At 44.1% G+C, this 13,764-nt stretch overlaps 1 protein-coding gene across 13 annotated transcripts in view; it reads left to right on the top strand.

The window, feature by feature from the left end:
- KCNMA1 (potassium calcium-activated channel subfamily M alpha 1) overlaps positions 1-13,764 on the top strand; it is a 1,925,602-nt gene that overhangs the window by 1,654,797 nt on the left and 257,041 nt on the right. The gene's annotated exons all lie outside the window — the stretch shown is intronic.

Genomic DNA, 13,764 nt, shown 5'->3' with positions numbered 1-13,764 from the left:
TAGTCCCCGGGAGGATAAAGTTCAGTGTCTAAGTGTAAGGCAACGTTTTTTGTTTAACTTTGCAGGGTTGGATTGGCCCCTCGGCCTTTCGTCCCGTGGCCGGAACGAAATCTTCCCCGGGGAGTGGGTGCTGGTTTCTGGCCATGCATGGGTCGAGTTGAAAAAAAAGTGGAAACGTTATATTATTTTTTTTTCAAATTTCTTTCCCCACCCCAAAAAAGCCTTTCATCCTTCTTAGGTCGATAAATGAGTACCAACACAGGTTGGGTGATATTATATGCATATTTGTTCTATAAAAAAGAGCGTAAGCGTAAGTACTATACAATAACATGTTATCATTTGGCCTTGGACGTCTGCTTAGATTCAAAGTAATTTAGTGTACTTAGGACTTCGATGCCACTTCCTGTTTTGTCAAGGGGTGAAAGGTCATGTTCCATTGCTTCCCGTGATCTCACTTTGCAGTGGGGTCAAATGACATCACTTCCGGTGATGGCATCAGAGGTCCAGGGTTTTGAGGCGTGAGCCACTTTTTTGAGGCAAGGGGTGGGTCACTTTTTTTTTGGGTGACCGGGCCTATTTCTTGTACCAGTCCAACCCTGGTTCCGTGAGTCGAGAGATCAGGTACGGAACACCTTAGCATTTTGCTGAAATTGAAAAGGTTCTTGAGTTGAAACACTAGTTTGCTGAGCTTTCAGTACTATCACAGTACTACAGCAGTGCTGCCCTACAACAGGATCTGGCTGGGAAGGAGAATGGGAGGGATAGAGAAATACCAAACACAAATTAGAGAGACGTCCAATGCATTGGTGCCTGGAGCGTGCCAGTCAGATGGTTTTTGGTAGATAGGCAATCCCTATACAATGCTGCTTAATGCTAGTCTTCTAGGTGTACTGTACATGCGGAGAGAAAAGGGGAAATGAAATGTATGTGTGATGAGACTTATGAAGCAATAAGCAATCACTATAAAGTGGAGATTTGTATTATTATCATTATATTCTTATAGCGTGAACTTAGCTCCGGAGCAACAGAACTCCCTCTATAGGCATTAGAGCAAAACATTTGTAGCAAGACTTTAACATGTCTTTGAGTAAGCATTTGTAATAATTAACATAACATGTGCATTTTTGGAGTGCGCGTTCACCCCATAGGGGTATTTTTGCGCTATTTAAAGATAACAGATGTTTATTCTGACTCAGTTCGATGGTACTCTTTTTATCGACCTGCGAAATATGTCTGGACCAGCTGGGTTTGGCACCTGTAACCATGAGGTCAAACACACGCCCTTCTAGTGGATGCATTAGTCCACTGAGCCACCGACCCCGCTTAGTGGCACAGTAGAATATATGGATTGGGACGTGCACAAGATAGATGGAATCTCAGTTAGACCAAGATGTTGCTGGAAGAGCCAGGGCTTCCGGTCTCCCACAATCAACTGTGCCACACAAATAGACCTTGATATTCTATCTATCCCCTGTCTATGGCTCATCTGGAACCAGTGAGTCTCCCCCACGTTAGCAATGTTAAGCCAAGAACCAGGCCGGTGTATAGAAAGAAAAGATTTGTATTACATATTATGGAAAGATTAATATTTACACTAATTCACATGACATGCCACATTCTCTGTGGCACCAACACAAAGATCGAATACAAATAATTCCCCTTTAGGGGATAAACAATAACAAAAGAGCTGAGATTACACCACAAAGGATTTTTGCTTTTCAGTCTCCAGTAAATAGAATGCAGATTAAATGAACATTTCAACACTTTTATCACACACAAAATACCTGATTATCAACTATGATGCAGTACCTTGGAACATTACAAGATTGTGAAGAAGTTAGATTTGAACAACATGCACAGGTAAGAACAATTTCACACACACAGTGCTCTTTGCTTATAATCTCCTTGTGCGCATGTCAATGCTAGCAATATGAAAGCACAACAGTCCTGGATTACAGGGTTTTTAGATTAATAGAACCCTTCTTCCTTTGCCCCTATGCAATGCAGAATATCTTCTACCAGGACTCACTTCCTCACTCTTTGCAGAGAGTGTACAGTTCAATTAGGGACTTCACTTGAATTCATTTAGCAAGACAACTTTCTGCCCCAGCACCAAACAAAAAACTGACACTCAGTGTACATTTATTACCCCTTTGCTTTAAGGCCAGGTCTGAGGAATGGTGAACAATTAGGAATTTCATTTTTAGGCAAGGATACCCCTTACATGGCGGTGGTTATGTTAATTTCAAACTTTAACAAAATCACTCTGTGTTATTTGGCTGTAGGGGAATTCATTTAATTATTATTTTGTAAAATGCCAAGGGTCTACCTCTATAACCCCACCCATTAATTTAGGGGAAGGTGTTAAATCAAACAAATACACACACTTGGTTCAGTTAGACACATTACTTAAATAGACTGTCTCTGGGGCTTGTACTTAGGAATGACAGCAACATTTCCAGACCCTTTCTTGTGGAAAACAGGGATCTGGTCAGGCACATTAGTCATGTATAGCCACCAGCATTCATCCCTCTATTTGTCTCTCCTTGCAAAGATCCCAGCATCTGTCTCTGTTTCCTGGGTTTCCTTCAGCACTCTTATCAGCAATTCCATATCAGGTAGTCTTCCAGGAAAGGTTAAATACTGCAAGCTGCTTTTAGTATTCACCCGGATGATTTTTAGGCAGCTCTCTCCTCTCTCCCATTGTGTGACACTGTTTATCCTCAAAACCACACCTTCAAAATATTAAAATTAGGAGGTACTAGCTTATTGACCATGAATTTTGATTGGACCCTTATGGTCCTCTCCACCCCCAAAGCTCAGCCTCTCACTGGGGATAGGCTCTTGGAGTTATGAAACGTAAACCATGGGAGGGATGAATCCACCCACTGGGTTTCTATTTTACCCATGTCAATTTTTGCACTGGAAAAGTCCTACATGGCAAAAAACATTTATTTTACACCTAAACCTAACAATATGTATATTTCTGGGTTCCTCTCATCATGCCCTATTTGACAAACTATGTCCCAAGTTGGGCACACGTTTGCACATCCAAATGGCAATTTACTCATGGACTTTTGCCTTGTGTAAAGTCATCAGCCTTTCTTCTCCCAAGGTTAATGGGTGATTGTTGCTTATCTTAGATAGCAGCACCCTCCTCATTTCCTTCTTGGTCACTGCGTGAATGTTCTGAATAGAAACTGAGCCCTTCTCAGGAAATAGAAACTTAAAGTCATGTCTCTAGAAACAGACAATTATTTTTGTGAAGTTTACATTTCTTTGGGCACACAAGACCTGTTTATTTTTAATATAATTGGGTCTTGACACCACTGTTCATTTTCCCATCATGATGTGTTCACATTTCTTTGGCAAGGGAAACTTTGACTGGATGCATTCATTTCAATCTGCACAATGCACACATTTCCATAATTGCTGTTTCTGTGTTTACAAATGCCATGCTTTCCTTGTAAAGTAAGCCCCGGTTTTTAAGAGTAGACAATTTCATGCAAGGCCCACTTAGTGTATTTCTCCTTCTTTAAAGACAGCATTCTAATATGTGTCAAATGTGAGTGGAACAATGCCTTTGTATCTGTCAGCTCACAGTATATTTTCCAGATTCTACACTTTTTAGGCCTCTGTCAGCCATCAATGTGGTTTCCAAGTTCAGCCATTTTTAGCCAAATGAAGTTTCCTTTTTCCTGGGCAGAAAATATCCCACAGACCTTGTGTTGCTTCATGATTTAAGTTTGTCTATAAGGTAGGTTGTAGTACCAGTAGTGGTTACCTTCTAGGTGAAGCATGCACTTTTTAACCGTATCCTATCCGAGCTGGGGAGTAGGTGTTATTCACATAAGGTTGGGGTAATGTCATATTTTCTAAATCCAGCGATGAGGCAAGCCGTTGCATGGTGGGCTACATTGAAAGAGGACATGTGAGTGGCCAGGAACCCTGACAGGAGGGTGTTAACTCCATTGATATGCAAGAAACATGCACCACTGTTCTGAAGTCCTGTGGTGGCAGGAAGGGCTTTATATTGCAGGGTAGAGAGATCAGATACCAAACCACTTAAGCCTTTTTCACAATGTCTTGTTGGAAGAATGGACTGATATCTACAATGAATCCCAGGGTTTTTTTTCTGAGTGGGTGAGGAGGGTTGAACGTGTCCAAGCACATTTTGACCAACCACCTTTGAGTGGATGCCTGCTTTCAACGGTCACCCAGGAGTACGAATGCGGTCTTGGTGGGATTAAACCATAAGCAGGCACTCACCATCTATGTTTTATGGGCTGCAAGGCATGAGCAAAGATGAGCGTTATTTCGTGGACCCTTCACCTTTAGGTACAGCGGTGCATCATCACAGTACTGATGCATTGCGATTTTAGGATCATCTAGAGAGAGAGCCCAGCAGTTCCAATGATGCTGTTGCATGCATGCTTTTGGCTGAAATTGTCACACTCCAGCTAGAAGGGTTTTTTCATATATTTCTTAAACCCATCATAAATTGGATGATTTTTGGTAAACAAATACACAGGCATATAAATGCATGATATGAGTAGGTGATTCCCTTACCAACAGTCTTTTAAAAACACATTATTATTAATTAATTATTAATAAAAATATTTGTAATGCGCTAAAACCTCAAAGAGGTACCAAAGCGAGCATTAAAAGTACTAAGGACATGGGCTGGGAGTCTCTACTTCTATTGTGATTCCCCCAAAATCCTGGCCATTTCGCTGAGATGATACTAAAAGAGAAGGAGATAACTTATTGGACACTGACATAGTCTGACCCTGAGCACTGTTTCTCGCATGCTCATCGCAGTCGCAGTACTTCCTTTTGGGTTGCCCTTGATCGGAAATGACTCTATAGCATTTTATGAAGCAGCAGCCGTTCACAATTTGTACACTTGCTCAAGTGGAAATTGTGAAGTTTCTCATTGAGCTCCATCTTAGGTTTTGGACCAATCCACGTTTGAGCAGATCAAGCTCTTTTCGTGGCTCATCTCAGTGTAGACCACGTTGAGTATGCTTGGTGATGTGAGAAGAAGTACACAGGGAGCATTCATTGATCCTGCACTTCTGGAACGACAGCAGCATCTTCCACACATCAAAGATCAGGGAGCTCATACAGGGACATCATTTAGGGGTCCCAGCGTAATGAGGGGGCGAGGGGTGAGGTCTAGTGACATTTAGGTGTGCATTTATTTAGTTTTATATAGCGCTCCTTCAGATTCACCTTACACATCCCTGCAGTTTAAAACCTTACATGCAACATATGGTGCCTATCATCATAAGCATGTAGCAGAACAGATAACGCAGGAGAAACAATGCTTTGGCAAAGCCAACCTCTTTTGTTTTTGTGTAGGCATGGGATCAGCATTTGCCAGACACTGCCATAATAGTACTACCTCCCCATAAAATGGTAAGAGCTGTAAAATGGTCTGAGTAGCTGGGTATATGATTGCAGTGCCTGGTTAATGCCCATTTAATATCTCTACATACACCACAACCTTTGGATTTGCCAATGCTTGTTTTTAACAGGACTTATTTCTGTACAAGGAACAGAGTTGAGGACACACACACTGCTAATAAATCAAGCGTCTAAAGGCACTCTCGGTTAAGACATTTTTATTGCACCACTGGCACCTACACCATTAACTCAAAGAAGGCAACTTTTAAATAACATTAGCAGGCCCAATATAACTCAACGTTTGATGTTACTGCCTGATAGAGATATCTCATAGAGATCCCAGAATAATATGCTTTGGGAGGGGGTGGGGGAAGGGGCAGATAGAGAGTGAGAATGGTCATAGGGATGGGTGCATAAGCAAGCTATATGGCCTTCCTCACACCCCAGCTCCCTACTATCGGCACTCCAATGCAATATTTATGGTTTCTAGTTTGGCATAAGCACCATCTAATAGCCAAAACTAAAAAACTGAGCACCTGAGACAAAAGAAAGATCCATGCAGAAAGTGAAAGCAAGCAAAACGCTTCAGTGCTGAAACACATAAGAACAATAAGTCAGATCGCCAATGGGCAGGTCCAGATAGGAACTGATGTTCTGTTAGAGCCACTTGGTGTACTGAGGGGTTATCCATGGGGGAGTGGCTGGCGGCCCCTTACAACGTTTTCTCAAAAATCCCTTTTCTAGAGCGAGATGACTTGGAGGATACAGAAGAAGCCAGGGAAAAGCAGCAACACCCTTGCAATACACTATTTTGGTCTGTCTCTTAGCACAGGCCTATTTTCTCTTCTCTTGACTCCTGCTCTTAATTTAATTGTTTTGATCACACATGATTGTACTTTTAATTAAATCATATGTAGCTTGATGTGTAGAACACCAAACGAAAATCCAATTTGGAGTCTTTCTTAATGGACATAAATGCAACACACAAATGTGAAGGCATGCATTTCCAGGTGCCATTTTAAAACAATCAGCACAGCTCTTTCCCAGGACATGTTTTCTGTTCCAATGTAGAACAACAGAGAGAAAGTAAAACAGCAAAGAGCAGGGTAAGGAAAGTAGCCAGCAGTAAAGAGATTAGGCCATGCAACTCACATGTACATGGACTAGCCTTCCAATTAGCCTCATATATTTAAATGAAATTGGACCACACGCACTGACACGTCTCCCCTTACCTCTTAATAAAAGAGCAGGGAGGGTGTTGCTTAAGTGGCTCCAGACCAATTAGAGCGAGGTTTCTGCATGTTGCTAATCTCCCGTGACCCAGGCTGACACTGACATGCCTGAGCAAATTAAAGAAAATTAGGTGTCTCGTCACAGCCTGTCACATAGGACCTAGAGCCGCCGCCATTAAGGTCCCTGTTGCGAGGCCTAAGTGCAGCCGCAGCACTCGACTCCGCTTCCTTCCGGACTTACGTGATGGGCCTTGATGTGGCCTCCCAGGCGGAGGCTCTGTGTGTCACACTTCATAACTTCACAGTCCATGGCCGGGTTTTCCTGTGAAACCATTTTAGGGGGAGAGGAAGGGCGAGGGCAGGCATTGCTGTTTGCGAATATTTGCGTCAACCACCGAACACAAGCCTATTAAGGAAGGCTTTCTATATCCTGTTTTTTAAGTTGAGAATTTAGCTTGAATGCGGAACAACACATTCCCAGCAATCCTTGGGTGTAGAGGGAGCATGGAAAACTTGCACCTCATTCCCTGTTTGCTGGATGTGCAATAAACTATAACGCGTGCAAGTCGCTGCCCCAACATTCACTAGAAGATGTTTCCGTATCCTTTCGGGGTGTCCTGTGCGCAGTGCTTTAAGTGGCCTGGGCTCGCCGGCGGGCTCTGTAAATTGTGTCTGAGACGGGGCCCTGCCGGGGCTCCCTAAAGTCCCCTGCTAACCAGTGAAAGAAGTGTACCACACAAGTAGTGGAACTGTGACTCTGGTGGGGGACAGAGTAGGAAGGAAAGGAGCAACGTGAGACATATTTTTCGAGGGTTGCAGCCATGCTGGTTGACAGCCAATTGAGTTGAAATAGATTTCAGTTTAGCTGTGAGTGATATCCGGTGGTAAAGTAGAGAAGTGTGCTTTAACTTCATAAAGAACAGTTCCGGAACTATGAAAATGGTTGCAAAAAGTAGTGGAGCTGTTAACAGTAAAAAAGAAAAGTAGTGGAACAGCGCTCCTGACCGTTCCCGCTCACTTCGACCACTGCTGCTAACCCCAGCCCACCAGGCTCCTAGAAGCCAAGGCTTTTTTACCTAAAGCCTGAAGCTCTGGCGGGCATCTCTGGGATTTATCACCTTGTTACAACAGGATTTGTTTGAGGGATGGCATGGCGTAGCTCAGCAATACAGAAGTGGGGCCTCCATAGAAAGGCAGCACTTGCTTCCTAGGGAAAGGACGTTCCCAAACAAGGCAGTTAAAGCAGATCTGTGAGGAGCACTGTATCTCTCTTAATTGACGCCTTGAAATGAAACAACAGTTGAGGAAGGGAATGGGAAACACACATTAGTGTTGCCCGACACCATCAGTCTTGATTGTATGGAGTGTAACTCATTTTTCCCAATGCATGCGTTAAAGCAAATTCTTGCTATTTTCTAGCCACATGTTCCCAGTGCCTTGAGCATCTCCTTTCTACTGGATATTATTCTGAGCGACCATGTAGGGGGTGCTTTTATTTCTTGGTCACCCCCTCTTCTGTGTTTTGGTTCTTGAAGGCAGCCAACATGGGCTTTGTGGCACACTGCATAGCCAAGACCTGCGGCTCTTTGCTGTCTACACCAATGCAGGAGCTGGTCTCATTGCATTCATGGCTCAGTGCCACCACTGCCACTGACATACTCCCCTTCTGATTTCATGCACCATGGTGCGCAAAGCGGAGTGGTGGGGAGCCCACAGAACCCGTGGGGGAGCTAAGGAGGCTAAAGTGGCATTGAGGGATCCAGTGGGCTGGAAGCATGGCGTGCTATGGCAGTTATATTGTAGAATTGCCGCTGCCTTCCTACCTTTCTGTGTCTGGGCCTCCGGCTCTGCTTCCTACTTCTCCTATGGCTCTTCCTTCTATGTCCCTAGCACCTTTGCGCCAGTCCGCGTCCTACTTCATCTGCAGCCTGAGCGCTGTTGCTCTCCAGATCAATATCCAAGATTTAATGAAAGCTCGTCTCCATAGAAATTATGTTGTTATGCTTGTTTTCTCCAACGAATTTCCCCTGATTATTGAATTCACTGATGCTTTCCAAGTAATGGTATCACATGTCATGAGCAATGGTCGGAATGCCCACTGGAAAACGTCTCCCAGGGCACAATCTGTCACTGTCTCCCCCATGGTCATCCTGAAGGTCTCACAAGTTCTCAATCTAAACCTCAGAGATGTGGCCCACTGAGGAGTCGCCCCACAGCCTGTTCCGTGTACGACCAGGTCGATTGCATGGAATGCTGTGACTTTGGATAAATGAGTGCATGACACCATCAGACATGCCAGTCTGGCAATGGCACTGCTGTAGAAGTACGGCCTGGCCTGAATGCATGCAATGTAAATATGAAACAAAGCATTTCTTTCGCCTGACGGGAACACGCTTGGTAGTTTGGTATAGAAGGCAGACGCTCATTGAGGTGGAGAGGTAATTTCCAAAACTCACGGAAGGATCAGAAGGAAAGGAGGCCAGAGTCACTTGGCAGCTCCGGAGAGACTCTTCTCTTGGTAGCCTTTTAAAGTTACCCTAGACATAGCCAATCCTAGTATAATGTGATACGCCCTCACCACTGCTTTGTACCTTTCAAATCTCTTCGAGCATAACTAAGGTAAGATGGAGACCTCATGAACTTTGAATGGCTTTGGCCTACCATATGATCAGGCAAGTTGGGGACCAGAATTGGGCATTCTAGTTTATCTGTGGGATGTCCTATGATAAGCATATAGCAGAGGTGGTGAAATTATCCACTGATACTGGCAAGACACATCCAATTAATGATCATCCTCTGACACAGAAGCAAACACCCCACTCTTGCACTTCGAACCTCCGCACCCATGAACTTAGATGACCACAGCGCCAGCAAAATAATATGGCCATACCAACCATTAGACTTAAGAAACCCGCTCTTACATGAACCTGATGAATTAAACTACGTTGGCTCTCTGCTGCTCGAAAGATCAAATGCATTCAAGATCCTATATATTTGTTTTTATTTGAAGAACACAGATGTCAATTTCGATCGGAAATGTCTTACAAAAACACAGTTACTGACAGGTGCCTGTAGAATAGCATAAAGACGAGAACAAGTAGTGAGCCCATTTAGGAGGATGTGAACACATTGGGGCATAGGTCAGGGGCAAAACAAAACAACAGTATATAAGAAACAGGAGACTTACAACCATAACATTAACCTACAGGGCCAAGTGCTTCAACCTAAAGACACTATTATACAAAGATACACAATTACATTATTATACAACACTGGAAGGAGTGGTGGGGTCAGTTAAGGTGGATTAGGGAGGAGACAGGGCGAGCTTTAGCAAGCAAGTGACGTTTAAGCCGAGCTTTGAAGAGATCCAGTCACGCTGTCTTGGACTGTGATGGGTAGAGGGTCCCAATGGAGTGGTGGCGAGCAGGGAGAAAGAGCGGAAGCAAGGGGAGGCATGGAGGAGCAGGGTGTAGAGGAGGTCCCAAATAAAACCTGCACTCCAATTGTCCATTTTGAAGTTCCAGGAACATTCACACCGAGATACGTGACGTATGACGAGCAAATAAACCAGCAGAGAGATGCAGTAGGGCTCTGCCCAGTGCCTATCAGAAGAACAGCACCTATTGAAGTACCAATACCAAGAAAACCATGGACTGTAAGGTATCCATTAAGGAAACCCTACCAGCAAATGAGACGAAATGAAGATTGCCTAAGTACTGACCCGGAAGAAACAAAAAAGGCCTTAATGGAAGACGAATGGTGACGTCACAAGGACCCGGACAGACTCACAGATAGAAGAAATGATGACCAAAGAATGTGACAAAGAAAAGAAACACCATGAATGAGGATATCGTGAACCTTAAGTGAAAGGACAATGTCAAAATGCAAAGAAGTTTAAGCTGCAAGCAAAATGAAGAAAATCGACCAGTTTACACCTGTAAATACGCTTGGAACCGCAAGAAAGCTAATAAAACTGTGCAGCTTGCTATGCTTAGTAGAAGAGTAGTGGGGCAAGCACCATTATACATAATCTACCTCAAATGAAGCACTTTATTTTATGGTTATTTCTACTTTGCACATAAGCAGAACCAACAATGGTTACCAAAGGCCAAACGCAAGAAGATTCATATTCTAGCAACACGAGGAGAGACGGCTGAATCGAAACTCGGCAGAGGCAGCTCGTGCCAGGGAAGCCAAGGTCATACCAATAGAAGCTATGAGCAGTAGCTACTTCTAATTGAAACTAAGAACAGAATATCCTGCCTCTGAAGGATCGAGATAAGAAGGCGAAGGCAGGTGGCGGGTGAAACGAAAATCAAATACACAAATTGAGAGAAACGAGACAAATTCACGGTGTGGGAATCACGTGACCAGCTGAGCAAGAAGAAGCACGGGTTCACACCTATGATTGGCACCAGACCAAGCAGAGATATCAGAACTTTTCCAGACAGAAGATGCAGTTTCGAGGCCAACCACATTGTACTAATTGACACATGGCTATTAAAATTATGATTGATTGTAACAAGGGCTGGAGGAAGACTGGGTAACTAAGGGGCACCTCGCACCTGGCTGGTCATTCTGCGTGCTGCTAAGCAAAGTAGAAAGTTATGCATGGGGTTGGTGCCAACCCAATCAAGATGGACCAAATAATCTAGGGTCCTATAGTTAGTAGAACCAATAGGACGTCGTACTTTTAGAGACGTCTGCAATAGTCATTTCGAAGGAAGGGCTTAGATGCCCACATGACAGTGTTTTACCCAATCCCCTCAATCCGTTACCATATACAGATATAGTACGTATAGTAAAGTTACCTTTTCCTAACCAATAAAAATGCATATTAACTTTTGAGTGTTACATGTCAATTATGATGAGTTTTGAGTATAAATGTTTTAACTTGTATGAAATTCGTTGGAGTTGAAGCGAGAAGGATGATCGTATCACTGCTGATATACATGACTCCCCGTTTTTTGTACTTGTCATTAAACGGACTCCCTTTGCCAAACCATTGAGTCATCCTTTTTGATTGGTGTTGGAGTAATGAATCTGAACCCCCATCCATCTGAAGGGTGCAGCTATCTCGTCTTAAAGTGCTTCTGAGCAAACCTTGGCTCTATGGGCCGGCCGGGGGCCTCCGGAGTACAATGGGACATTGATGTTGAATGCAGAGAAAGAGTGGAAGGAAAGGAGATGGCGAGTACACAGAGATACAGTCAGAAAGATACTGAGGCGCCTCACCATTGCTAGTGTTGACGAGGAGAGGAAATTACTGATGGGCCCATTGGTCAGCACTCACTCTCGAAAACTAGTAATACAAGATAGCTCCACCATGCGAGGACAGAGTGCAGGATTCACATACTCCAGCAAGGTTCAATAATCAGGACTCAGTAAATTGCCAAAGGGAAGTCGGTTTAATGATACATAATCAGTTTATGGAAATCAGCAGCATCACGAACACCTTTCTCACCCCGACTTCCTCGAACATTAGTCAAACAGCCTCTTTTATGGGCAAAATCCGTCATCATTGACGTCTAATTCTACAAAAAATCATCATGCAATACAATTGGTTGGGAAAGGTAACTTAAGTATAGGCGCTATAACTGTATATGGAAATAATGCAAGTGGATTGGATAACTCTTATCGGGTGGGCATCTACGCCCTTCCCTCTACACCACACGTGATTGACATCACTACAAGTACGACGTCTCATTGGTTACAGTGTCTATAGGACCCTAGATCACATGGTCCCTTGTGATTGGGCAAGTTACACCCCTAAACATAAATCTCCATTTTAATTAGCAGCTTTAGAGTAGAGACCCAGGTGCCTAGTGTCCCAAGATTCACCCTTCCTCCCTTCCATCAATCAGTGTTTTAGGGCTGTGTGTCAATTAGTTGGCTGGGTATGGCCTCGGATCTGTAGTCTCTTATCAGGAAAAGTTATGGCACCCCCTGGTTCTGGATGACATCAGGCGGTGGTACATCTTCGCGCCTGTCTGGTCACGTGTTGGTTCACCGTGAATCTGCTTCAGTTTCCAACCTTTTGTGCATTTAATTCTGTGTGCGCTTGGCCACCTGCATGGGCTTTCTTATCTTGACCTTCACGGGCGGGCTGGTATTCTCTGTAGTTGGAGTCTCGTGAGCTCATGCTCACCTCCCCTTCTCTGGTTGACCTCGATCTCCCCGGCATAAGCCTCTCTTTGTTGAGTTTCGATTCCGCTCCTTCTCTGGTCTTTGCTGGGTTTCTAAACTCGGCCTGTCAGGTCTTTGGCCGCCTGGGTACATTTCTGCTTTCACAAAATGGAGTCACACGTGTACATTGTGCAGTATTGAGGTAGATATATGGTTGGCGCTTGCCGCTCTACTCTTCTACTAGGCATTGCAAGCAGTATAGATTTCTTAGCCTCTTGCATGTCAAGCTTATTTACACACATTCAGCAGGGCGGTGTCTTCCATCTTGTCTTATGGCACCATTCTCTTACGTTTTAACAGTGTTTCTCCCCTCCATCCATTATCATTATCCTTGCAGTTACTAGTACTGGCATTCGTGCTTTTAATAGCCAAGTCTGTTTGTTCTCGGGGCTGCTCGGGCCCTTGGTTTATTTTCATTGGCCTTCCATTAAGGCTTTAGGGGTCTCCTTGTGGACCGTGTGCAGGTATTCCTCATTTCGTATCAGTGGCTGGTATGGCTGTCTGATAGGGTATTGTGCTGCCCAGGGTTGTCGCTTTATGGCTGCTTCAACTGGTATTGATCTCCCTACGTACAAGGGGCAGAGTCCCAGTGCGGCTCTCTGTTGGTTCATTTGCTCCTCATACGTCACGTACCACGGCGAGTACCTTACTGGCAACTCGCAATGGGGGCAGGGGTGCAGGTCACACCTGGGACCTCCTCTACACTAGATCTTGGATAAAGACCTTCCAACCTCCTCTGGGAAGTAGAAGAACATGTGTTATTTTCTTTGTGCATTGTTCTATTTCAAATAAAGTAAAGAACGTCCCTCAGAGACTTACTCTTGCTCTGGATCAGCGTATGGTGTGCATTTGGCTCAGTATACGCATTCTGTTTTAGTGTAACATGAACATCAGAAGTTTTCTTTGACCAAGGCTGGAGTGGATGCACAATCAAGCA

This window comes from Ambystoma mexicanum, chromosome 8 (assembly GCF_040938575.1).
Source record: "Ambystoma mexicanum isolate Mex_15411 chromosome 8, UKY_AmexF1_1, whole genome shotgun sequence".
Lineage (NCBI taxonomy): Eukaryota > Metazoa > Chordata > Amphibia > Caudata > Ambystomatidae > Ambystoma > Ambystoma mexicanum.
Note: the sequence above shows the minus strand (reverse complement) of the source record. Positions and strands in the feature narration are given on the sequence as shown.